The following is a 22,392-nucleotide window of genomic DNA, read 5'->3' as shown; positions in this document are numbered from 1 at the left end:
GTATAATCAATAAGTCCATATCTAAAAACATTTTAAAATGGAATTCCCTAGTTATTTTTGTAAGGATATTGTAATTTTTAAATAAATAATACCATAAAGTTGTTACCCCCAATTCTTTAATGTATTGTCTTCCTGTGTTACATACATATTTGTCCCACTATAGGTACCTATAAGTATTTTACTGATAACCTTTGCACAACACTAATTACACTGTAATTTGTGGGCTGTAATCTAAGGGTTATCTAATTTTCATGTACAAAGCATTAATGGATGGTGCTAATAGCAAACTTTCTACTATTGTAATAATGTCTACTATTTATTGAGAGGAGAGGAGGAGGAGGAGAGGAGAGGAGAGGAGAGGAGAGGAGAGGAGAGGAGAGGAGAGGAGAGGAGAGGAGAGGAGAGGAGAGCGCAGACCTTTGTTGCCTGTGGAATAGCACCCCTGCTGGATAGTATGAGTATAAAACACTGTCATGGTAACAGGCCATGTTGTTTTAATGTTGTTGTTGCTTTTGTGTATATATGTGTGTGTGTGTGTGTGTGTGTGTGTGTGTGTGTGTGTGTGTGTGTGTGTGTGTGTGTGTGTGTGTGTATATATTGTGTATATATATATATATATATATATATATATATATATATATATATATATGTATATATTTTCCTGAACATTTGTGTGTGGCCTCCAGGTCCATGATGGAGGGAAATTAGTTTTCCTGAGGTGATCGATAAGCTGTCAGGCAGCAGGGTGCTGGCCATGGAGCTTGTACATGGAGTTCCACTGGACCGCTGCGTAGACCTGGACCAGGAGACTAGGAACCAGGTAGGGGTTGACTCAACGGGTACATGGATTCCATGGTGCACTGGAGACAGGGAGAGTCTGGGAATTTATGTAATTGTTTTTATAATTCTCTGGGCATTTGAGGTATTACAGAATATTTTACAAAAAAACTATAGTAGAATGGAGGTGAATGCTGCATAGGACACTAAGTGGCTGAAAGATGTAGACCATCCCAGTCTGGACCTCTAATGGTGGGAAGCTAGAGCTGAAACCCTATAACAAGTAGAAGGAGAAGATTTGATACCTCTGTTCCTCCACCCTAGGCTTTTGTTGATATTGAATGTCATGTATATCTGTATTCCACCCCTTGTTGGTAAGAGAAAGTATAGTGTCGACCACTTTTTATTTGTAACGTACATGCCTCATCATGTGACAAGTGCACAACTGAGCTGATGATTTTCTCATTAACTCTCGTAGAAACAAGTTACTAGCTGGCAAATTATACAGCAGGATCTCAAACAGTGTGAAAAGGACAGCAGCAATGCAAATTAGACACTGTAAAAATATGCATTTAACAGTTGAGATTTATGTACTTGGAGCATGACCTACAATAATGCAGCATCTTTAGACATGGCGAGTGTGTGGCAGTGCACTATACCAGAGCTTTAGCATTAAAATGATACTGATAATAACTGCATGGCAGTAAACGCAACCCTCTCCTCTCCTCCCATCTCCAGATCAGTTTCAGAATCCTCCAGTTGTGTCTCAGGGAGGTGTTTGAGTTCAGGTTCATGCAGACGGATCCAAACTGGGCCAACTTCTTCTACAACTCAGACACCAACAAGGTGACGGGAGTCTGGTATTGAAGTTGTAAATGAATTGTCTAACACAGAAAGGGATGTCATGTTGACCAAATATTTAATTGCACCAACAACAAAAAATCATCATGTGCAGCAGATGCATAACACTCTTGTTATCTTGTCTGTAGGTTGTTCTGTTGGACTTTGGGGCGTGCAGAGGCTACCCAGAAGCATTCACAGATGACTACATACAGGTATGATAAATCTAAAATGATAGGACACCCACCAGCGAACCACACAACATGATTTATGCAACAAGATTTCTGTGAATAATTAAGCACTGGAGTCTTTGGCTAAATTTGAGGACTAAGGATTATACACAAGCACAAACACATTCCAAAACAACCACTGCCTTAAAATGGAGCTCTTTACATAAACCTAATTCCCATATCGTGTGTGTGTGTGTGTGTGTGTGTGTGTGTGTGTGTGTGTGTGTGTGTGTGTGTGTGTGTGTGTGTGTGTGTGTGTGTGTGTGTGTGTGTGTGTGTGTGTGTGTGTGTGTGTGTGTGTCAATATCCTGTGACCTCTCACCTCTCACCTCCTGTCAGATCTGTCCAGACAGGAAGAGATTTTGCAACCTACACAAATGTGTGCGCTGAATGCATAACACTGTCTCCCTGACTGTGAAGCACGTTTCTTCAGATTCCAAGTGTTGACTGTCAATACAAAGTATTTATGCATAATTCATGTTTATGCATGTAAAGCTATGAGATACAAGGCCAGAACTCTCAAATCAATAAGGCTTTTAAAGCTTTTAACGTCTGCCCCATCACTCTCTGTCTGCCTGCCAGTCTGTGAATTCCTAAACAGGAAACATTCAGAAGTTGACTGAATGTTGATATAATTGTCTGTATTTAAAATCAGGATCCAGGATTTGAGTTGAAATGACATACAGTATGTTGCATAACTGTTTGCTTCAGATATCCGTTCAAATCAATTTAAAGTTAATTGACAGAGTACTCTATAATCTAGTCCTTTAAATGTTGTAACATAGCCCCCCACTACACACTGCAGACAGTCAAAAGCTTGCACTGCATATACCGGTATGCATCTATTAACCATCTGTCTGTCCACCTATCTATTTGCCTGCATGACATCTCTCCGCCCTCAAATCTGCAGCGTTTTCTGTGCCACAAGGAACCAATATTTACAACAATCCTCCTTGTAGCAACTTTGAATTAGATTCAGCTAAGTGTAAGTAAGTGTAAACACACACAGGGAATTTGACTCCGGCTTTCTGTTGCTCTCAAAGCATATACATCTGGTGACAGAAACTTGCTATAAAAAAAAGAAAATGTATCTGAGGCATATACAGTATGGCACAGAGACATGGGAAGAAAATTACAGTCAGTCAGTGTTATCATTGTGGTGATAAACAATGTAGTGGCTTTACAGTGGTTTGGGAGTTTGGGCCCTTGTGGATGGGCGAGACTGAATGACCTTCACAGGGTGGCCGAGTCTTATCGACCGGCACTAAAAGCTCTAGCTGGTCATGCAGAAACACAGGCCGAGGAAATGGGTGTAGAGAATTAGGCAGACACGCACCGCGGTGGCGCTGCAGCACACATCTGAAAGCTGATCGTCACGTTTGATAGTTTATATTAAGAATAAACATTCAATAATAATCCACATATGGATGTTCATTCTTAACATTTGTGGACAATATATGGTTAGCATCAATGTTCAAAAGGTCAACTTTTTAATGATTTGGATTTCGTCTGACTGTTGAAAACACTTACATTTGAGTAAGTGGATCTTTCAGCTTTTTCAGCACCAGATAATAATCCAGTCATAGATAGTTGAAGAAAATGATGTAATGGTTTACAAAATTACACTGTAGAGAATATTAGCACAGCACATGCAAATTGTTTTAGAATGATAAATTCCAAGCTTTTGCAGTGCTGCTCATGTCTGTCTGGGTTTACATTTTTATTTAAGAAAAAAAAAAGAAAGAACATGCCAGTCATGGGAGCAAATAAGAAGTAGTGAATGAAAAAGGACTAGAAGGAAAGGAAGGGATTAAATACTTCCTCACTTTTTCATTGTGTGGACACAATGAAATCGTGAAGAAGTGAATGAATGCAGGAATTATAGATGGGACGAAGGAAAGAAAGACAGGTGACACAAAGGAAGAAAGGAAGAAGAGAACAAGACATCCACTGGGCAACAAGTTGGGACAGTTATCTCACATTTCAGCTTGGTGAAATCATCCCACAGTGACTTCCAGAAACTTGCCCATGTTAGAGCCTACAGTTTTGAGAACATCAGTTAACCTTCAGAGAGGGAAGGGGAAGAGGTGGGGGATTGTAAGGAAGCAGGGTAAACACTGCTGAGGTGAAGCCCCTCACGCACTGGGTCATCCAAGGCCAGAGAGAGAAAAAGAGACAGAGAGAGAGGAAAGACAAATGGACTGGTGTTTAAGGCCTGTTGCTAGAAGACAGGCGCTCAACAATAGTCACTTTGACATACAGAAGAAATGAGAGGATATAGAACATTCTTGCAGTCACTTTCTCTCCCACCATACTTCAACCAAATCGGCCTCTTTGGCACACTCTCTCTTTCTCTTTCCACACCCCACTTTAGAGCAAAACAAAACCATGTCAATAGGCATCATGCCCCGAGAAAAGCGTGGCAAGACAATAGAGAGGGATTCTCTTAGAAACCAAGAAGTGTGTGCGTCTGTGTGCAGTCACTACAGATTACAGACACGCACCACAGATGGCCAGCGCGTCTCGTCTTTTCACCGCCACCACCACCGAGAATAATGGCCAGCGGTGGCCCCTCCTCCTCCTCCTCCTCCTCCTCCTCTGCTCCCTTGTCTTTTGACAGCACGTGTGTCCGTCAAATGGAAGCGTGTCTGGGACAATGGCAGCTAGACAAAGAGCCCGCCTACCCCCCACCAGGATGCTGAATAGGGGGACACGTGGGCCTTGTCATCGAGGGAACAATAGCACTGGGGGAGAGGGAGAGAGAGGGTGTGGCACCCCAGCACCCACTGCAACTGGGGATGGTAAGGTGCAGCCTGGGTGGCCTCAGTTCAGATTTGAACTTGTACAGGTTTTTTTTTATGGAGGGCAAATAACAAGCAAAGTAGCCAGAAATCAATAATGTAGGTTATAGGATAAAAATCACATCAAAGGAAGATTCAGCATCAGTGTTCCCTCCAGGCTGTGTGCATTTGGTGAGGCTAATAATGTATTATTAATTCACCATATTATTACTGATTTCTTCCCTTTTGTCTACTACTTGTGGTTTTGCATGTTTCCTACCTTTCAGGAAGTCAGTGGATTCCATTCATTTCAGAACAGCATGAAAATCAACTTGCAGAGACATAAAACACGTGATATCAGTGATCCATCACAATTAAGTCCACTATAGTTTTTTGTTGTTTAGTGGCCAAAGTTGACATTTGTGTTTTTGAGTGAAATGTCTCACTGTCTATTGGCTGAATTACCATGAAACTTGGTACATATATTCATGTTTCCTTCATGATGGATTGTAATAACTTCTGTGATCCTCTGACTTTTCATCTAGCATCATCATCAGCTCAATTTATCTATGACTTATGGCAAAGTACCCGTTGTCATACCCATTAGACTCAGCAGTGCTATTGTTGGCACTATAGCGTTAGCTCAAAGCACCGCTGTGAACAGCCTCACATGGCTGCAGACTTGTAGCCTTTAACGTAAGACACCAAATTCACATGATCTATTTAATGACACTGATTTCTCTTGCCTTCAGGCTTAGATTTTCTGATAACATAACTTTCAATCTTAATTCAGCACACATGATTAACTTGTTTACATACAGTACAAAGCATTTGTGTTCAGTTTTTTGTGTTACAGGCTTACCATCAACGTATGAAAGCATCGTATGTTTCATTTTCCAAGTTGCTGTAGGACACATTTGCATATGTTTGCTTGCTTTTAGTGTCTTGTACTGTAAACCCACATGCCTGGGCAGCTCTATAACCTAAATAAGTCTCTATAACCTAAATAAGTTTTCCAGTTCCTGTTGGCAACACAATAATGATGTTTAGGTGATGAATCCACTGAAATTATTAACCTCAAGCATGTTTCATTGGTTTTTCTTTTTTTTCTAAAAAACAAAAACCCATACATAAGGCACAAATCACAAATACAATGAATAGAAATAAAGTGTTGTGTGATAAAGTGCAGAGAGTTCAGTTACTATTCAGTTCAGTCTGAAAACGCCTCCTTGAGTGCATGTAGATGCCTCAGATCAAAGATCTAGTACGGGCTGAGAAAGGATTTGCTCTTTATCCAAAGTTCTCCTCCTTCTGAGGTCAGCAAGCACGCAAGTTGATTTTCATACCGTAACATAAAAAAAATCAAACTAATGACTTCGAGGAAAGTGGTCAGCAGTGACGTCAAGTATTCACAATTTGTATTTAATAGGCACAAGACTCACAAAAACCATCAGCATTGCTCTTTAAGTTTCATTTTATGTTCGATGCAGGGAATTTGCCATACTGTGTATCTGATGCCCATGAACAGGCATTACCCAAGTCCACCCTGAAGGGCCCAGGCCCAGCTGGTGGATTTACTCCCCCCTCAGGCTTCTACTTGCCGGTCCAACAGGGGCCTTACAGATTCAGCACCACTACTGAGACACCTTTGATGTGACGTGTGGGATTACTGACTCAACTGGGCAAAATGTTTCAGGGCTTATGTGTACGTGTACATACTCAGGAGCTTGCACACTTGTTTGTAAATGCAGGAGGAGGTCAGGGTGCATAGTGGCAGGGGCGTAGGAGAAAGCTTGGAACAGCTGGGCTGAGTCTACAGGGGGACATGACAGAGGGAGAGCTGGGGGGGTGGGCAGGCACGTACAGCCAGCCAGGCAGGCAGGCAGGCTGCTGACGGGCTCTTTTGAGGCAGCAGCTGGGTCGGTGTGGGGGTCTCACCAGCTGTGCCTCCGCTGACCTCTCCCCACACTTCTCCACCTCCTCTTTCTCCCCAAACTCCACTTCCCATCCCCCCACAAACCAGAATCCTCACTGAAATGTAGGCAGAAATATACACACACACACACACACACACACACACACACACACACACACCACACACCACCACACATGACCATCTGTCAGTAGGAGGACAGTTTGTCTCTCTGATTGCTCCATAACAGTGTTGAGACACTCTTGGTAAAACACAGCACCACGCCCCAAACGCCTCAAACCCTGGAGATATGGAACTATTCTTATCCAGGCAGACATCTTCCAACAAGCCTTCTCTGACGTTTCAAACGCGGAGACGATAGATCACTACGGCTCAAAGCCGGTGACTCATACACTATTGTCACTGTGAGGCAATGCAGAGAAGCAAAAACATTAAAAAGTTCTGATAGTTAGGAATCAATACATGTATGTAACTTTTTGTCTGTAAAAAAAAACATTTGTATGTCATAATTATGATGATTTAGTGGAAGTATCATCATTCATTAAGGTTTTTCTCTAAAAAAAACAACAACAGTGGATCATATATTTCTCAAATGAATCCTCTTGGAAGAGAGAGGCTGACTCATGGATCTAACCACTTCCTTGATTGTGATCTGCATCCAGGCTGACAGCAGATCAGCTCTGATTTATACAAAAAAGAAAAGAAAGAAAGTTGCAGATGCAGATGCAGCCAGCATCACTTCAGAAGTGCTTATTCAGAGCACCACTAAATCAAGTGCATCCACAGAGTAATTGATTCAAGCTCTGTTCTTGTTTTTCACTCCGTTATGTGTAGCTGGCGGGGTGAGTCTGCTGCGTCAGAAGAGAACAACAAAAGAGTAAAGCAGAGAGAAGAGACAGAAAAGACCAAGGCCAGAACAATGATTGCTTTAGAGAAAGAGAAACTGAAAAAAGTCATCGTAGGCTCGGGATCAGTGGAAAAGTTGTGCAAAACACTGGCAAAGTCAGGAAAGTCACCTCAGAGCTGCAGTGAAACTCGCTTGAATTTGATTTCACTGCTTTAATTAGAAACAGCTTAAAAATATTGAACCCATTTTTATTTTGTCTTACTTGCCTCACAGCAATCGTAACTAGCAAACAATATACCACTTGGCATGGGAATGTGTGTACCATTGTGTGTACAGTAGGACTGGTTGACAAAATAAGTTTAGAGGGCATTTAAAGCTCAAAGTAAATGTCATGCCTGGGCATGAGTGTGTGGTAGACATGGGCCGGTTACCGGTTTCAATGTATACCGCGGTTTGAAAATGTCCCGGTTTCAAAACCAATACAATTTTCTGTCATACTGTTCCTAAGGTCTGGACAGAAAGTGCAGTTTAGAAATCCCTCTCCCAGTGCCAGTGTGCAGTGTGTTTAAAAATCAAATACATTGTGTCCAATGGAAAAAAAAGTTTTTGTTTTTTTACCCAGACATTTCAAAAATAATACATTTATAGCTGTAATTGCAATACCGTGATACAGTGACACTGTGATATTTTTGCTGAAGGATAACATACTGTCAGAAACTCATACCGGCCCATGCTTAGTGTGTGTATCTGTCAAATTTAAGTAACTTGCACAAATCTTATCTTTAAAATCAATTTACTACTAAAGTGTCTGCAGCACAGCAGACATACTGTACTGAGCACTGGCTAACTGAGTGCAATAGCATTTGCCAGTGCGTGCGTGTGTGTGCAACTTTGTCTATGCATTAAATCTGTTTTGTGTGGAATTCCCTTTTATAGTCAGGAGACTTCCAGTAAGAGTTCTGTGTATTTCTCTCTTTTCCTTCCTCTCTTCCTCTCTCATCTCCTCTCCTCCTTCCAGTCTCTTTACCCTCAAGGGTTAGCAGATAAGTGTAAATATTGGATAGGGACAGATTGTATTAGATAACACAGACCTACATTGAGCCATGCACAGATTATGACTTACAAATACAGAAGATGGTCTTAAGTCTGTACTTGAAGAACACTTCCCGACTGCCCAATGACATAAGACTGGCACCTGTATAATAATACATTTAGCTAAATAAATATAAAAAAGTTATTTATTGGGTGTATCTTGCCCATTTGTCACGTTTAACTGTGTAAATTAGCTAATTTCTGAATCCTGTCATGTTTTAATGTTACTCATATCATGATATGAACACTTAAATATCATTAAAACGTGGAACAGTGTTAAAGGAAACTCATGGAGGTAGTAGTAAGTAAGATATCAAGGCTAAATATGAAACTAAATCACATGCTTTGCAGCATAGCGCTAATTAAACACTGTGTTGTCTTTTATCCTTGTTTCTTATAACAATGTATAATTCTGTTTCATACCTTGTAAGTCTACGGATATACTTGGGAGTGGGGAGCCCACACAGCAAACTGGAAGCCTAACAAAATCACTCCTAACTTTACTTTTTAAAGCTGGGGCCTCAGGCAAACACTTAGATAAGCTTTTTACGCACGTTAGGAAAGGTTTAAATAACTGTAGATGTGCGCTGAGGGACTTGTGCAGAAAATTGGGAGTGAAAGAAATTAGTGTATAGCAACGCAGAAAGCAGCATAATGGGAATATGAATGTGTATACATAATGCATGTACAGGATGGTTTCTGCATGCGCCTGAGAGACACATGCATGCACACATTGCTTTTTATATTAGCAGTTACATTATGATAAAGGTAATATAAGGAGCAAGTGATTATGGTTTTGCTCGAGAACAAGATCAGAAGTCCTTATCAACGGTTGTTGTGGTGCAGCAGGTATTACACAACTACATGGACATAGACAGCATGCGTAAACAGCCCTCCACTTCATAGGCAGTGGGGGTACATGCAACCACTCTGTGGACTGGGGATCTGTCCATCAAAGCAAGTCTCCAGTAAAAGAAAAGGAGAGGATAAGAAACCAGCAAGTTAGGCTGTTTGCTTTCCCCGTGCTAACAACCAGACTGTCTCAAAAATCGTACAAAATGCATTTGTGTCACGACGAGGGTGATGCCTTTTGTCGCCAAATCGTCCCATGCAAACACAGCTTGACTAAGCAACACCTCAGCAAGACAACATGCACTCAGTATATCTTCCATACAGCCTCTGTATGAGCCATGTACTCTTGGAGATGGCTGCCAGGATGTCAACAAAATCCATGTGAGGAAAGAAGCTGTATGGGGTGTGTAAGGGTGTGTAAGTGAGAGAAGAGAAAGAGAGGAGAAAAAAAAAACTTCAAAGCTGGTCTACAGCTGAGAAGGGGGGTTAAAAGGGGTTGAGATTTTCCTCTGGCTCTTCGGAATGCGGAGCAAGAGCAATAACACATTCCCTATGTGGAGCACAGGGAGCAGCATAGGACAGATAGCATGTAAACACACACACAGGAACAGAGAGTCTGGTGTGCCTCGGTCTTTTCTCTCTGCACATATCTAGCAGCCATCTGGTGAACTGGACGATCCAGGACATGCGGCTGAGTCAGACTGTTGTCCAGCCCTTTAGCCATTTATTTTTTATTCTCCTCAAAACTGCTTATCATCCTTCCCATTCTCTTCTCCTCTCTGCTCCTCTTCTTGTAGCGTATACTACTCTACAGTTACTCTCGTACCATCCTTTAAAAAACAGGAGACAAGAAGTGATGTCGAGGGGGGGGGGGCTTAAAGAGAATGGTACATGCACGCTCACCTCTGCTCACATATTGAATTCACAGAGAGCTAAGTGGTGCTACAGGGTGAAAGATGAAGAGAGAGGCTCCACTAATCAAACCATATTGTTCCTATTACATCAAATTATTTCCACGCTGGCTGGGGTGTCACCTTGGCATCTCCACAATATTCCTCTGTGATCTGAGGCGAGAGCAGACACAGCCTGTGGGAGGACAGTCTATATACTTTCTATTGATCTCCTTGTTAAGGCTTGTTGAAGCCTGAGGTGCCTGGAGCCTCATCCATAAAAACATAACAGAATTAAAAAAAAAAGCACTCTGGCTTATTCCAGATTTCAGAGTGTAGTCAAAGCTGAGAGCATGATATCAGAAGGCTCATGTTGTGCATAATGATGTAAAGTAGTTTCAGGTTTGAAATATAATAGAAAAATCAATGGTACTGGATGTTTTTGGTTTCCTATCCCAAAAGGACTTGGTAGTGGTTGGGAGAAGAAGTTTGGAACCTTTTCTAAAAGAGGAGTGCGATCATATGAGATTGCACACACAGATAACAAGCAAACCTGCCACCAATAAGCTGGTTTTGTAGCTTCGTGACTTCTCTGTACCTCCTAGGGCTGTGCAATTAATCGAAATGTAATTGTGATTATGATTTCGGCTCCCAATGATCACAAAAACAGAATAATCGAGAAAAACAATTATTTAGCTCATTACGTTTTGCAAATAAACTGAAAAAATAAAGTTTAAATAGGAAAAGTATTAAGGCAAATTTCACAGTTGTATGTGTTTTTTTAACAGTTGATTAGATTTATTATAAGTTCAATAATTGCAACATATTTCCAGAAGTCAACGAGTAATCGTGTTAAATTATCGTGATTTCAATATTGATCGAAATAATCGTGATTATATTTTTTTCCATAATCGAGCAGCCCTAGTACCTCCTTAAGTATCTCTGCTCTTTCTCTTTTCCTTTTATTATTTAGTCAATTTGGAATGTCACTTGGAGCCTTCACAATGCCAAAGGAGGACATTAAAGGAATATGTGAAATATGCTTATTTGCTTTCATGCCAAGAATTAGATGAGAAGATCGATACCACTCTTTAACCTTTAAGCTATATCATTTATAGCCATCAAATTTAGGCTATACAGCTACAACCAGCAGCCAATTAGCTTAGCTTAGCTATCACTGCAACCCAGAGTCTATTTCAGCAATGAAATAGTCCATCACATAACTGCCCATAAAACCACTTGTTGTTTTTACACTTTTGTTTGTACAGATATAACATGTTATAGTATACAGTAGCAGTTTACAGGTGCTGCATTAATTAGGAAGGTACAGCAAGGAGACAGTTAGCTTAGCAGAGCACAAAGACTATAGGCAGAAGGAAACAGCTAGCCTGGCTCCATCCACAACTGAAGTCTTATGTTTTAAAGGAGCTGCACTCCATATTCAGAAACAAAGTGGTTTTGGATTGCCTCCACACAGCTCTCATAGACCGTTCCCCCCATAGACACTTTGTCACGGCCCTCGGCGTCAGATACCGAAGCACAAGGCACTCACATGCACTCACATGCACGTGCGGCTGGACCGGCAATCAAGACAAAGAACAGAAAAGAAGGCGAAAAATTACAACACACAGAGGGAGTGTGACTTCACTCTCTGCTCAGGATGCCATTTCTCCACTATATCCTTACATAGCAAATAGTTGTTTACTGCTATATTAATGTTCTGAATATCGAGTACAGTCCCTTAAATATATCTTCCAGTGAACGAAAACACTCAAAATCCCCTCATATCTGTGTGAATCAGGTGTTTTTCTCCATCAATGTTCAATGTTCAATGTTCAATGTTCAATTTATTTATAAAGCACATATTAATACAACAGAAGTTGACCACAGTGCTGTACAAGAGATAAAATAACACAATCATCAAGACATTTTTGATACAGCAAGTATCAATAGGCTACTTTGTGGAAGTTAACAGCCAAAAAAAGAACGGTGGTACTTAAGTGCCATAATGTAATGTAGCATTATAAAACATCTGACAGTTTTCACTGGTTGCTCTCAGTTCATAGCATCATGAGGAGATACATTGGGCTACAACAATTTCACACTTTGGAATTTGTCCAAAGTAGGGGGGTTTTGAATAGCAAAGCTTCTGTTCAGGATTCAAAGTAATTTCATATTTTTGGGTTATGCTTGGAAAACATTTAATCGAGGTCTGCGGTCTGTCTGTCTGTCTGTCTCCTTCTGCACAGTGCTTTCCCATCCATTCTTCCTAATGCTCGAGAGTGCCTAACATAATACCTGACTGACTGGCTAGCTAGCTATACAGACCGGGAAGGCCTTGGCATAAGTGGCTGGATGATTTACAGGCGTTCTGGGTGGCTGGCTCGACACAGACAAACCCTGAATCCCTACTGGACATGCTGGGCTTACTGGGTGAACCGGCTCCTCATCCTCCGGCAGTGCAGACAAACAAAGGCAGGTCTGTTCCTCTGGGAGCCAGCAGGCAGCGACTGCCACTTCCCCTGACCGGGAAAGGCAGACAGAAAGAAGGGGGGAAAGTGAGATAGATTAAGAAATTCTGAGAGGAAAGGGAGAGGACTGAGAAAGATAAAGAATAGAAAAGACAGAGGGAGCTTTTCGTCAACCGAGGAATGGGAGGAAATTGGAACAAGACAGGGGCAGGATTATGAAAAAATTGAGGAAAAGGGTATAAAAAAGGTCTGCAAGTCAGACACTGCATATTAGCTGCATATAGTCCAATATGGTTCTTGTGTAATGACCTACAATCAATCAAAATGTTGCTTTCTATTGCCCTTTTCACAAAGTATTTGCCTCACAGCCTCTGAGCGGTCACAACAGGAACAATCCACTCTAAATGTTAACACTATCAACAATCTTCATGGTTGTTTCTCTTTTTTCATAGTGGCTGTGGTATTTTAGTGCAGCTTGCCAGCGAAAGAAGACACCTATCCCTCCTCCATCTTCCCTCCTTTTATCTCTCCCTCTGCACTGTCCATCTCTCCAGCTCCAGGCTACCATGGCGCCTCACCTCTTTCCTCTTGGCCTCCATCTTCGTCCATGTGCAACCAGCAAATAACTGCGGTCGCGTGAAAACCAATTTGGATGATTTGGATTCCCCTGGACTAATATCTCCCGTGTTAAAATACTGTTATTCGTTTTTTTTATGTGTTACATTACATTCAATTCTCTTTTGAAAACGACAATATTTGTAGCAGACAATATGTACTAGCTTACTCTACATAATTTTCAGGCAAAACACTTTTGTCCAGGATTGTGAGACCAATAAAAGAAAACGTTTTGTGTTGCAAACACACAATTTCTCTGGTCGAAGTTCAAAGGAAGTAACAGGTAACAGCCTGATCTTACAGAAATGATCCCGCATTACGTGAGGGTGGTGACAAGTGTGTTAATATAATGTACCGGCACCATGGGAGAGAGTGGTAGGCTTGTAACAATTATTACATACTTGTCTTATTGTCAACTCCTTCACGTAATCACGGTTTCTTTGTATAACCGCAATTAATTGCTAACATTAGCTAAGGTCTTAAGGGGTATGACTGTTGAGGGTAATTGTTGATTTTGTAGTTGAAATTGTAATTATTGGTCAGACTGTTGAGTTAAATATATGCTAGTTGATGGCACTTAACACTTAACTTAACTCCCTAAACATGTTCATGGCAAAAAAAATGACAAAGGGGGATACAGTTAAAAAAAATGTTTTATGATAATAAACAAGCGTTGTTTACTTCATAGGCTGTGTACCTGTGTTACTACATTATCTGGGTCACAGTAATTTAACCAAAAGAGGTACCCGGAATTCATTCAAAACTTGTTTAAAAAAGTAAAATAAAAAAAATAAAAAATATATATTTTTTATATTTGACTGAAAGAGACAATTATATTGTTAATCGCAATTATTTCTTTGACAATTAATTGTACAGCAACATTTGGAATTGTTACAGCTCTAGAGGGTGGTATAAATCTTTTCATTTAACTGAAAGTGAATAAATGTTGTCCCAAAATGTCAAATTATTGGTGACATTTGGGTGATATGTTTTCACTCAGCAGCAACGCTCCTCTTCCCCTCCTTCACTCCCTCTGCCTTTTCATCTATTGTGACCCTGCTCGCGATTCAGCCTGTAGTTTTCTTTAGTCTCGTCTTCTTTCTCATAGTCCTCCTTCTCTACTATATCAGTGTTGATTTTACTGAAAACATTGGCATATTCTTTTGCTGGGTTGTCACATATTCCTCTGCATCTAAATGATGTGGTTTCTAATGAATGCAAGTCTCTAATGTCATAATAGGGACTTACAGTAAAGTCTGTCTGTAGTACTCAACGCTGGGCTTACACTACTTAATGACATTTTTATCTTCTGTGGCATCACAATAATGTCCCAATAGGGAAATATGGCCCATATGTGGTACAGTGTTTATGGTTGGCTTCTTTTAAGTTTTATATGGCTATTCAGTTTTAATAGCAAAATATTACTGTAAAATCCCTGAACTAGGCTATTCATAGTGTTGGTGTGTTTTTGTTATTTATTTCCTTCCTTCTTCCTGCTATTTTTATCCTCACGTGTACTATGAGGATTACTACGCCTTGTTTTTCAGGAGGGATCATTTCCATTTCTGTCCTTCTTTATGATCATGATGCCAACAGCTGGGAGAGTGGGCCACATCTGCCATGCAGCTGGCCACCATAAAGAGACAGGCAGAGGGATGGGACTGAGAGGAGAGTAGGAGAAAAGGGGAGAAGAATAGTGAAGGGCAATAGTGTGATAAGAAAATCTATATGAGGTATATTATTCAAGGTTGTTGAGAGCTGCAGAACTAAAGCAAGGGACAGAGAAATAAAAAGGAAAAAACGCACAATGAAACAAGGAAGAGTGAACGAACGGACATAAAAGTTGGTGACACCTGCAATTCTGAAAAAAACGAGTAAACAGGAGTACAGTCATGTGGAGTCAGATGCCCCTAATCAGCTGCTGTCAGAGCGCCTCACCATAGCAACCATGAGTCATAGCACCGGTAAACATACATAGCACCCAAACACACACACACACACACACACACTTTAATTCCTATATGTGTCCTTGATCAGCAGAAAACTGCTATCAGCTATCGTCCATCTTTCACTCTGTCTCTGGGTTTCTAACTACTTCAGACAGGCCTGTGGAGCTAGAACACACAAACCACACAGATGCAAGCCATCAACCGTAAAAAACCAAACAAAAAAAACACTTTAAGTGTTGTCACCCCGCTCCTTCACCCCCACCTCTCCACCTCTCTCTCTCTGTTCCTCGTTCCCACTCTCTCTCCCTGTCCACTCTTCACATAGCACAGTGAATAGGCCCCTCTGTGCTCTGGAAGATTTAACTTAGGTCCTGTCTGTCGCTTACAATCTTTCTTCCTCGACATTACTCTGAAATAGCGCAGCGGAGAAACCTGCCTCATATTAAATAGTGTTTTTTCCACGCTGTGAGACCAAAGCTCAGCTGCACACACAATGTACAGGCTTTGAATTATGAAAGAAGCTTGTGGTGGAACGCCATTGTACGTGGGCTGTAGGTACTGTAAATAACACAAGACTAACAACTAACAATGCTAGCGTTCCTCTGATGTATAACAGTGCAGAAGGGCCATCTGGTCTCATTTACCTCCATGTATAGGTCAAATGGAGAATCCTGATTATGCAATCATGCTTTCTTTTAATGTATACTGTTTTTCAAGTATCCTGCCATACTTTACTTTCACACAGCTAAAAGTAATCTAACTTGGCCAAGAACAGCTATAATCTTCTATCACACGACGAGGGCTCTGCCTTGCTCATGAACACTTTAATAATGGTTGTAAAGGGAGGGACAAGTCTTACTCATTCATTTCCCTACAATAATTTCCCTAGCTGGTTGGAGGATTCATACTGGCAACCTTCATGATAGTCACACTTCTTTCCCCCTGCTTCCAGTCTTTAGGCTTAGTTAAGCTTTTTAGCAGAGTGGTATGGATCTTCTCATCTACCTGTCGGCAACAAAACTAATAAGCATATTTCCCAAAATGTCTAACTATTCCTTTAACCCTGAATCTACCATAGTTCATGTTTTCCTTTTCAGTTACCAGTGGAGTAATAAAAGGGAAGTGATGATTAATTATTGGGTAATTCTGTCATTCTGAATCTCTCACTGAGACTGTGCTGAGTCTCCTCTGAAGGCAGTTAACACTTTTGTAGAAATCTTGCAAAGGCAGCACACAAGTGTGTTCACACTGCAGAAGGAGGTATGTGGTAAAACACATTCTGTATTGGACATTCACAGTAGGTGATGCTCAGTGTAATTTGGGACAAAACCATGTGAAAACAATCGACAAGCAGCAAGCAAAGCAGTTGCTAATAGCTTGGGAAACGGATATAGATGAAATCAGACCCTGAGGGAGGGATGTGGTGTTTGGCTTAGGAGGCTTTTTTTTGCATTGTAGGTTTTCTGCACGCACGTTCCTCATTGAGCAGGCACATATGAGCGTCAACAGCTAAACAGGCTGAAATAGGTCATGACCAAAAAAATAAAAATAAATCAAGGGACCAATGAGACCAAAAATGCAATCCTCACAACCCAAAGTGACAGTTGAGCGCTCCACTCGGAGTTGTTGCTGCTGAGAAAGACAGATTTTCACTTTTCTTGTTATCTGCAGAGAAAAACGTCACTGAAGCAAAGAAATCAACTGCTGATCGCCAGGGAAACATGCGTGTACACACACACAAGCCAGCGAGCATCCTTCTACACACACGCGTGGTCAAACACACAGAGAAAAACGCAAACCACTGCCTTCACACATGAGTGTCAGCTAGACAGGCATTCAAATCCATTGCTCCGATCATTCATCAGTCCAGATCAACATTACGCAAGGCAATAAGAGCACATGATCAAATGCACATAAACAGACGTGTACAGAACAATTGCCTATGTCTTTGCACTGTGAGCATGCCATTAGCGTGTGCAGTAATGGAACTATATGGGGGGGGGGGGGTTGCATTTAACTAGCCTGCAGAAATCAGATAACTCCACTCAGAACATACTGAAGGCACTTAGGTGTGTGTGTGTGTGTGTGTGTGTGTGTGTGTGTGTGTGTGTGTGTGTGTGTGTGTGTGTGTGTGTGTGTGTGTGAGAGAGTGTGTGTGAGAGAAAAAAAAAAAAAAAAAAAAAAAAAAAAAAAGTTAGAGGCTGATGTGGACATACATTTATTTTAGAAGACAAGTACATCTTCTGTGTCGGAGGTTCTGTGCGGACTGACATGATCACATCTAATGAGGAGAGGAGTTTCTACCACAAATTAAAAACTGACTGGAGAACAAATGGTTTCCAGTGTGCCTGTTGGCTAATTCCCACTTTTCGCTCTCCCTTTTGTTCAGTCCGTCTCTCTCTTGTTCTTTTATATTGTCACTCCATCTTTATCTGTTCTCCTATACAGTCTCATTCTTCCTCTCTGCCTCTCCTAATATCTGTTGTATTGTCTTTCTCTCTCCTCCTCTGCACCCTGCTCTGTCTCTGAAGCACTTCCTCTTTCCACCACTCATCTCTTTCCATCCTTCCTCTCTTCACCATCTTTTAAGTACTTTAAATATTATTGAATTCTATTACTTTAATTAATCCCACCACTAGAAATAGAATTGTTTAGGGGTTTTAGTTGCAGGGTTTGATTTCATTCATTAAACACCCACACACAAATTACAACTGCAGAGTTCCAGTGGAACACTGTGACTCCTCGAAACACACATCATCCAATGTGCAATATAGTAGTTATCACAGAAAATATACCTCAGTGCGGTTGTATACTTATTTTATAGTTTGAATCATAACTTTGTGTGCTTGTTCTCTTCCTCTGTAAAGGCTCAACAACTCATGTTTTCAAGAAGCAACTGATTACAAACCAGAAATCCAGTCCTAAACCATTAAAAGACTTCCTCTAAACTGGACAAGCCCCTGACCTGCAGTATTAATAAAGTGTCCAGAGGTTGGTGTGACTGGCTCTGAGGAAGCACAGCGTGGCTGCCAGCAGTAGCAGGTCCGAGCTGGAAGTGGAGCCGCTTGTTTAGCAGACCCACCCTGACCAACACAAAGGGGGGCAACGCCCTCCTCCACCACCAGCCAACCCAGACAGCACCCTGATTGGCCAGTAGGATGACCTTTGATCCCCGTTGTATTGTGGTCTCAGCTGCGCCAACCCTCCCCCTGTGTGTGTTTGTGTGTGTGTGTGTGTGTGTGTGTGTGTGTGTGTGTGTGTGTGTGTGTGTGTGTGTGTGTGTGTGTGTGTGTGTGTGTGTGTGTGTGTGCAACAAAAGACAGCCAAGTCCTAATGCAGCAATCAGAGCAGTGGAAGAGGGGAAATGGTCTAAGGGGAAATGGAGAGTGTGTATGTGTATGCATTTGTTGTGTGTGTGTGTGTGTGTGTGTGTGTGTGTGTGTGTGTGTGTGTGTGTGTGTGTGTGTGTGTGTGTGTGTGTGTGTGTGTGTGTGTGTGTGTGTGTGTGTACTGCTGTTTGGATGGGGGTGGTGTAATTATGTTCTAGTTGTGATGACTGAGTTGCAGTTTATATACAGCAGCCCCTTGGTTTAGCCACTTCTATCCCCAACTCGAGACCATGCCTAGCCTTCCTTTAGCCACAGTTCCAGACCAAACCTAACCTTCTTCTAGCCCCATTTCTAGAACAAACTTTGCCTTCCTCTAGCCCCAGTTTTGGACCAAACCCAGCCTTTCTCTAACCCTAGTTCAGGACCAAACTTAGCCTTCCTTTAGCCCAAGTTCGGGACGAGCTGTAGACCAGACCAAACCTAGCCTCCTTCTAGCCCCACTCTTCACACCTAAACTTGCCCCCTCTAGCTCTAGCTATAGCCCTAGCCATAGCCTAAAGCTATTCTAATCTAGCTCATGGACCAGACCAAATTTAACAGCCCTCTGGCCCCAGTTTCCTCAGCCGCAGCCCAAGACCAACTCGGGCCTTCCTTTAGCCCCAGCTCTAGACTAAACCTAGCCTTAATGTAGCTCATGATCTCTAGACCAAACCTAATCAATCTAGCTTAATCTCAGGCCAAAATTAATGCTTCACTTAACCCAATCTTGGGCCAAACCTAGCCCTCCAGTCTGACCCAGGAGCTGTCTTTGCAGGTGGTCTACAGCTTGTGGGACACCCTAAATCCTGCACCTACTCACTTAATACACTCCATGTGACTCTCTCTCTCTCTCTCTCTCTCTCTCTCTCTCTCTCTCTCTCAGAGGCAGTGGGTCAGGGTAGACCACCCCCTAACAGCATGACATGGCTGTCTGAGGAATGCCATGTCATGGAACAGATGGAGCTCCACAGACAATAGAGCTGCATGCATTTTACTGGGCCTATACAAAGGCATGTGCCAAGTGTGTAAGTGAGTGTGTGCATTATAGCTGCAGTCTCAAATGCTTTGCATGTTCTATGAATCTCTCATTTCTGTCATGGAACAAGAAGTGTGGAAGAGATCACACTTAGCTGCAGCACTTTTCCAACAAAGAATATAAGCCCTGAAGAAGTTTGAAAATTATGCAATCAAGCCCAAAAGACACACATTAACCGCACAGCATGATGCAACGGAGGGAGATAGGGAGAATCCTGCAGACAGGTAGAATTATGTGTCTTACATATTCAAACTCAGGGCGCGTGTTTCGGTGGCCATGCTGTCCTGGAGAAAATACATAGAAACACCGCAAACCTATGAACCAATAATTACCCAATCAACGTGATTCTTTACAGCTCACTCGATATTACATTATCCTTTCCCACGCCAATAATGACGTAATAACCTTTCCTTACTGACAATAATCGGTAGGCTATCATAGGATCATAATAAAGATATATATATATATATATATATATATATATATATATATATATATATATATATATATCATACTATAGGCCGATACAGTTTTTTTATGTAATATGGCATCATTGGAATATTCCTCTAAATATTCACATTAGGACTAACCGTTTACCGGTTGTTTTGTGTAAGAGCCGATCAAAGTCCTACTAGATTAGCCTACTTGTTTATGGATTAGGAATGTAAACCGCTATCAAAGGCTGGAGCTGCCACATTTCATTCATTTCATGCATATGGGCCCACTGGCGAGATCCATATCCGCGTTGCAGTTGTATCCACAACCACAATTACCCTAACTCACAAATCGAGAACTCAATGTTACTTTTGAGTGGATCGCGCACTTCTTGATAAATTCATTCATTATAAAGACATCACCGGGTCTCCTTATAACCCTGGAAATCTCAGTAAATAGGGATGCCAGATTGGACGGGAATCCAGTGAACTCACCCAAGAGAACGACGGATGATCGGCTCCCCGTTCCTCCTCTGTGTAAATCCAGGACCCCAGACAGAAAGGTATTATCAGGCTAAAGAAGTATAATCTGTAATTGCTAATTTCACAAAATCTTCTTCATCCGCACTGTGGAAGCGATGTATGGAGGCGATGTGGAGCCGCAAATCAACCTGGTCGGTGCACACACACACATTCACACAAAATAAAAAGGTTTACAACAGCGATTCAAGAGAGATATCGGTGAAATTGGTGTAGGTATCTGTACTACTCTCTGATGCTTTGGTTGTTGACTATGTACTTACTGGGCTGCTTCCCCCGCTCCACCCGCTAACCCAGCCTTCCCAGTGCGCCCATTGGCACAGCCGACCGGACATGCAAATCCACTCTTCCCATTGATGTTTTCCAGAGAAGCAGGGCTCTGGTTCAGTCGCTCCACTGCGCCACCGCGCGGCATCTTTCAATCATCCCTGTAGGGAAATTCGTCTTTTGCTTGTAGCAGCCAGTGGTGGGAGAAGTAGGAAACTCTGATCCTTTACTTAAGTAAAAGTAGAAATATCATGGTCTAACTAAAATTCTTGAAGTCAAAATGTTAAGTAAAAGTATGCAGAATGGCTCCTTTCAAAGTTCTATGTTATTCTGTTTTTCAAACAAATAGCCTACATGTAAGAGCATTTTAATGTTAATCATCGTGGAGCCAATTTTGAATACTTTGTATCTACTACATTAGTAGTAGGGTATAGTAGGCTATTGCATCTCATATAATCATCTATGTTTTTATGTAAAACGTAAGTAGTTACTGTAAGTATCAGATAAATGTATTACACATTCAAATATTTCCCTATGAGAAGTAGCTGAGTAGAAATAGGAATTAGCTTAGAATGGAAATACTCAAGTAAATTACAAGTACCTCAAAATTGTACTAAAGTACAGTACTGGAGTAAATGTACCAGGGATCTTAGGCAGGAAACCAGTGCCTTGCTCAAGGGGGCTTTGTCAGGTTGCCATTGTGGACTTGAACTCCGGTCTTTGGGCAATTACAGTGTCAGTGTCCAGCCTTGATGTCACTTTGCGTTTAAGGTATATAATGAGGAGTCATATTATACAATTTGATGATTCTTTTGTTGCCCTTAAACTAGTCACATTTAAAGTCTCCCTTCACTCAAAAAAATTGTCACTTTGTCATTTCACTTGGATGTTTGAGTTTCTCTGTGCAGAAGGATGTATGTGCAGAGTTTGACACTAGAAGGCTGTTTTCACATTCATCTGCTGAAGGTAAAACGTTTCTCTGTGCTCTCCTTAAATCTCAGTTTAACATGTGTACGTACCAGTAGGATTTTGTGACATCACACCTAGTCTGGAAGCCAATCACTGTCCAGTATGCAACTTATACAAGTGTGATGTGGAAACCTGAAACCTCGAGCATACATACACTGAATGAACCTTAGAGTGAAGTAGGACATTTTCCAGCAGTCACAAATGATTAATTATTATCTTTTTATAAAGATGTCTGGCAGGGATGTGATAATGATATTTAGTAAAATAAATATACAGGCTTTTAAAATATTCAGAAAAGGTTGTTTTTAAATTGTAGCTTGTAAACTACTCTTAGGTTGCTGAAACCCACAAATAACTTCAATGTCCAAATGAAAAACAAGCAAATACAATAAAGTTACATCCCTAGAGAATGATAGTGGTCATACAAGCCAAAGAAAGAAAACTAACCATAGCCAGTTCAGCCTATAAAATATAAACAGTAAAAGCCTATTGGGCAGAGAGG

At 41.4% G+C, this 22,392-nt stretch overlaps 1 protein-coding gene and 1 long non-coding RNA gene across 2 annotated transcripts in view; one reads left to right on the top strand and one right to left on the bottom strand.

Annotated features, from left to right (window-relative positions):
• numbl (NUMB like endocytic adaptor protein) overlaps positions 1-20,988 on the bottom strand; it is a 58,807-nt gene extending 37,819 nt beyond the window's left edge. The window contains exons 1-2 of the mRNA XM_039785246.1: positions 20,918-20,988; positions 20,610-20,785 (exon numbers count right to left, since the gene is read on the bottom strand). The gene's annotated coding sequence lies outside the window, so the exon portion shown is untranslated. The remainder of the gene's footprint in view (positions 1-20,609; positions 20,786-20,917) is intronic.
• Positions 752-1,858, top strand: LOC120548779. Its single transcript, XR_005637280.1, has 3 exons — positions 752-820; positions 1,516-1,623; positions 1,767-1,858. It is a non-coding gene; the product is annotated as an uncharacterized LOC120548779 (long non-coding RNA).
• Positions 20,989-22,392: the final 1,404 nt, after the last annotated feature.

The sequence above is a fragment of the Perca fluviatilis genome, chromosome 2 (assembly GCF_010015445.1).
Source record: "Perca fluviatilis chromosome 2, GENO_Pfluv_1.0, whole genome shotgun sequence".
Classification (NCBI taxonomy): Eukaryota; Metazoa; Chordata; class Actinopteri; order Perciformes; family Percidae; genus Perca; species Perca fluviatilis.
The sequence above is the reverse complement of the archived record's forward strand: the minus strand, read 5'-3'. Positions and strand labels throughout refer to the sequence as shown.